Raw genomic sequence first — 5,000 nt, forward strand, 5'->3', positions numbered from 1 at the left:
ATCCCCCTCCATTAACATAATATCCTCATTAACCAGACTAGGGCAGAGAGCTACACGCTAATCAGCATATCTCAGCGCAGACTTGAGATACACACAGCCCTCTTTCATTCTCACTAATAAAACTAAGATTGTCCTGTTACAAGAGGCTTTGCATCAGGCAGCCAGCACCTAATGTAATGTGAGTGACGTCACTCCACGTGTGCTAGACCTCTCTTATGCCTTTTCCACCAGCGCCGCTCTGGTTCTAGTTCGGAGGTCAGTGCTTGTGCCAGTTCGGTGTTGGTTCTACATGCCCACTTTAGAAGAACCAGCTTGCTTTTTCATGGACTGCCCCAGAGAGGAGCAAGGTCGTGTAGCCCAGTCACTGGGCACCAGAGAGGAGCAAGGTCGTGTAGCCTAGTCAAGGTTGTGTAGCCTAGTCAAGGTCGTGTACCAGAGAGGAGCAAGGTCATGTAGCCTAGTCACTGGGCACCAGAGAGGAGCAAGGTTGTGTAGCCTAGTCACTGGGCACCAAAGAGGAGCAAGGTCGCGTAGCCTAGTCAAGGTCGTGTAGCCTGGTCACTGGGCGCCAGAGAGGAGCAAGGTCGTGTAGCCTAGTCAAGGTCGTGTAGCCTAGTCAAGGTCGTGTACCAGAGAGGAGCAAGGTCGTGTAGCCTAGTCAAGGTCGTGTAGCCTGGTCACTCAGCGCCAGAGAGGAGCAAGGTCGCGTAGCCGAGTCACTGCATAGGCTACCAAAACGTTTATCTTAAAGTTTAAACATGAGTTAGCTAGCGGTTGGCAAATTGAATAACAATATGCATGGTACATAAGCATAAGCTAAAGTTAGAATACACAGTGTTATAGCCTACAAATAAAATGTTAGAGTAGTATTAATATGTATATTATATTAATAAATTATGATTTGGTCTCTGCTGAAACCAGGGGGGGGGGGGGTGGAACCAAGGGAGGGGGGGTGAAGCCAGGGGAGGTCTGGATGATGCAGAGGAGAAAGACGGAACAGTCTTGCCATAGGACTCTTATCATAGTTAATACACTATTAAATCAGACTCTTATCATAGGTAATAAACTATTAATAAACTATTAAATCAGACTCTTATCATAGGTAATACACTATTAATAAACTATTAAATCAGACTCTTATCATAGGTAATAAACTATTAAATCAGACTCTTATCATAGGTAATACATTATTAAATCAGACTCTTATCATAGGTAATAAACTATTAAATCAGACTCTTATCATAGGTAATTCACTATTAAATCAGACTCTTATCATAGGTAATAGGTAATAAACTATTAAATCAGAGTCTTATCATAGGTAATAAACTATTAAATCAGAGTCTTGCCATAGGTAATAAACTATTAAATCAGAGTCTTGCCATAGGTAATAAACTATTAAATTAGAGTCTTGCCATAGATAATAAACTATTAAATCAGAGTCTTGCGATAGGTAATTTAATAAACTATTAAAGCATTGTCATTGGGCATATCCCATAATTTTATTGTTCAAAACATCAGCAAGAGTAAGCTAGCCTAAACTACACTGTAACCATATTGTTTGAAACGAACAAACAAACAATAATAGCCTATATAAACAAAGCAACTGACTTGCAATGCATGCTGGGAAGCAAACATCATCATGTCTTCAGTGTGTTACATAAACAAGGTGCAAAAAATAGCTTCTATGACGTTAGTTATAGGGTCCTCCAAAGATTTTTTTTTTCATTATAAAAAAACATTTGTGTGTGTTTGTGTGTGTGTGTGTGTGTGTGTGTGTGTGTGTGTGTGTGTGTGTGTGGGGGCCATATTAAGGGCTGGGCATGTAACATTTAGCAAAGCCTGCACCCCTTTAACAAGTCCACTTAACACTTACCCTTACATCAGCCAGTGGAAAATGTCAGAATTGTCAAGTCAAATACGTTGTTGATGTTTTAGAGCTGAAGTGGATTGGACCTGGGAAAAAAACATCTATAGGGGAGCACACTGTGAGCGTTCATATTTTTTCTCTCTGAAAGGTTACAATAATTTCATAGAAAAATCGCAATTTTGAATATTGTATGTGCATATAATCATATGTTATTCTTAAGCTCACTAGCAGTTACTCATAATAATGTGTTCAGACTAGAAATGGTCAGTTTGAAAGCAGTTAGCAAACGCTCTTAGCCTTCTCCAGTTCAGATTCATTCTAGCCTAATTTGCTTGGAAATGAGTTTGCTATAAATACCCTGCACCATTTTTAGCTGCTTGCATGGGTCTCATTCAAAAGCAATGGAGCATTATTATTGCGCCCGGACATTCAAACTATCAGGAGCATGTTATTTGCACCGTGAGGCCATGACCATGAAACCATGGTGATCTTTAAAGTCCCATGGTGGAACATGTCTTTGTATTAAGAAGAGGGTTGACGTTTTAGTTTGATCATTTGCTTGTTTGTGTTTTTTGGCCACTGCATCCCACATACTAAGTGGCCCTTATAGAGGCACAGGTACCTAAATAAATACTCATTATGGCATATGTTAACATACGGTATGTTTAAGACTGAAACACTGGGTGATTTGTGCAGGTTGATAGACAAAGTGATGCTGGAGCTATGTGTCAATACACTGATAAATGCATCCACGTGTCTGAATTAAATCTTCGATTTGGCTGGTTCAAGCTCCTGGTGCCACCATGACAGATACACCCAGCTCTTCATGACAGATATACCCAGCTCTTCATGACAGATATACCCAGCTCTTCATGACAGATATACCCAGCTCTTCATGACAGATATACCCAGCACTTCATGACAGATATACCCAGCATGACAGATATACCCAGGTCTTCATGACAGATATACCCAGGTCTTCATGACAGTTATACCCAGCTCTTCATGACAGATATACCCAGCTCTTCATGACAGATATACCCAGCACTTCATGACAGATATACCCAGCAAATCTCCTCCCAGACTCTGGGCACCACTAATGTAATGTTCCCCACAGCATTAGTCTCCACATCCACATTCAGGTCTCGTACACACAAATATTTCCCGAAACCTCTGCTCTCTCTCTCTCTCTCTCTCTCTCTCTCTCTCTCTCTCTCTCTCTCTCTCTCTCTCTCTCTTTCTCTCTCTCTCTCTCTCTCTCTCTCTTTCTCTCCCTCTCTCTGTGAAGAGTAGTGGCCGGTACTAAACCTCTGCTCTCTCTCTCTCTCTCTCTCTCTCTCTCTCTCTCTCTCTCTCTCTCTCTCTGTGAAGAGTAGTGGCCGGTACTAAGCCTCTGCGTTACCTGCTGTCCCCTCTGTGTGCGTCTATCTGTCTGTAACTCTTGGGGACTTGCTCCGTGTGGGCGCCGTGGCGACAAGGTGCGAGGGATCTGGGCCAGCTGCACGAGTGTGTGTGTCACTTCCTGTAATCTCAGTATCTACTAGAGGACACGGCTCCCCCAGAGCCAGTAGGACGCAGGGTCAGAGGTCAGTTTGTGTATGAGTGCATCCTGCTGCTACTGTAGTTTATAGGGAAATCACAGTTATACACACCTGAATGCTCTCTCTCTCTTTCTCTTTTTCCCTCTCTCTTTCCCTATCTCTATCCCCCCCTCTCTCTCTCATTCTCTCTCTCCCTCTCTCACCCTTTCTCTTTCTCCCCTCTCTGTCTCTCTCCTTCCCTCTCTCTCCCTCTCTCAGTTCATCATCCTTTTCTCCTTTATCTTCTTTTCCCTGCCTCCATTATTCACCCTCTCTCCTCCTCTTCTCTCATCCCCCTCTCCCTCTGTACGTTTGAACCCATTTCTCTCGTCTTCTCTTCATCACTCCCTCGTGCTCTATCTTTCTTTCGCTCTCTCGCTCCCTCACCCCCCCCTCCCTCGCTCTCTCTCTCTCCCGGTGTCTGCCTGACAACAAGGCTGCCTACCTCTCTTTAAAAAGCAGGGGAGAGACGGAGAGAGAAGAGAAGAAAGGATGGAGGGGGGGGTGCAGAAATACAGAGAGAAAGAAGAGGGGAGATCACCATCATGTTGACAGAGAGAGAGAGAGAGAAAGAGAGAGAGAGGGAGGGAGAGAGAGAGAGAGGGAGAGAGAGAGAGAGAGAGAGAGAGAGAGAGAGAGAGATGGAGGGAGAGAGAGAGAGGGAGAGAGAGAGAGAGAGAGACGAACTGATAGAGATGGTTTCATGCAGGAGTGTGGGAGTGTGTGACACAGAGAGGGAGCGAAAGAGTGAGAGAGAAAGATGAACTGATAGAGATGGTTTCATGTAGGAGTGTGGGAGTGTGTGGTACAGAGAGGGAGCGAGAGAGAGAGAGAGAGAGAGCGACAGAAGAACTAATAGAGATGGTTTCATGTAGGAGTGTGGGAGTGTGTGACACAGAGAGGGAGCGAGATAGAGAGGGAGTGAAAGCGAGAGAGAGAGAGAAAGATGAACTGATAGAGATGGTTTCATGTAGGAGTGTGGGAGTGTGTGATAGAGAGAGATATGAATGCAGGACTGCAGGTGGGGCTAGTTGCGCTTGTCACATTGCCCCAGGACTGCGCAGGGTGGTGTTGACCACATCAGACAAGGCCTCCACCTGGGCAGAGGTGCCACCAATCAGCTAAACTAGGGCCCAGACTGAGTTAAAGGGGTGTGTGTGTGTGTGTGTGTGTGTGTGTGTGTGTGTGTGTGTGTGTGTGTCTGTTTGTCTAGCTGGCTGGCTGGCACTGTGCATTTTAATATCTCTCTGTGATTGTGTGTGTGTGTGTGTGTGTGTGTGTGTGTGTGTGTGTGTGTGTCTGTCAGTCTGGCTGGCACTGTGCATTTTAATATCTCTCTGTGATTGTGTGTGTGTGTGTGTGTGTGTGTGTGTGTGTAATCACCTGACCTTTCATCTCTCTGTCGAGACAGATGCCTCTCCCCAAAAAGTCCCATCCATCAAGAGAGGCTAGACCTGTGTCATTTAAAGTGCCTCACACACACACCTCAACCCCCTCTCCATTCACACACACACACACACACACACACACACACACACACACACATAATGACA

At 44.8% G+C, this 5,000-nt stretch overlaps 1 protein-coding gene across 4 annotated transcripts in view; it reads left to right on the top strand.

The window, feature by feature from the left end:
• Window positions 1-5,000, top strand: part of LOC143122146 (muscleblind-like protein 1) — a 112,023-nt gene that overhangs the window by 91,275 nt on the left and 15,748 nt on the right. The gene's annotated exons all lie outside the window — the stretch shown is intronic.

Source organism: Alosa pseudoharengus, unplaced genomic scaffold (genome assembly GCF_046254945.1).
Source record: "Alosa pseudoharengus isolate Yale_2024_CS ecotype anadromous, Long Island Sound unplaced genomic scaffold, YU_APseudo_1.1 YU_APseudo_1.1_scf_13, whole genome shotgun sequence".
NCBI lineage: Eukaryota > Metazoa > Chordata > Actinopteri > Clupeiformes > Clupeidae > Alosa > Alosa pseudoharengus.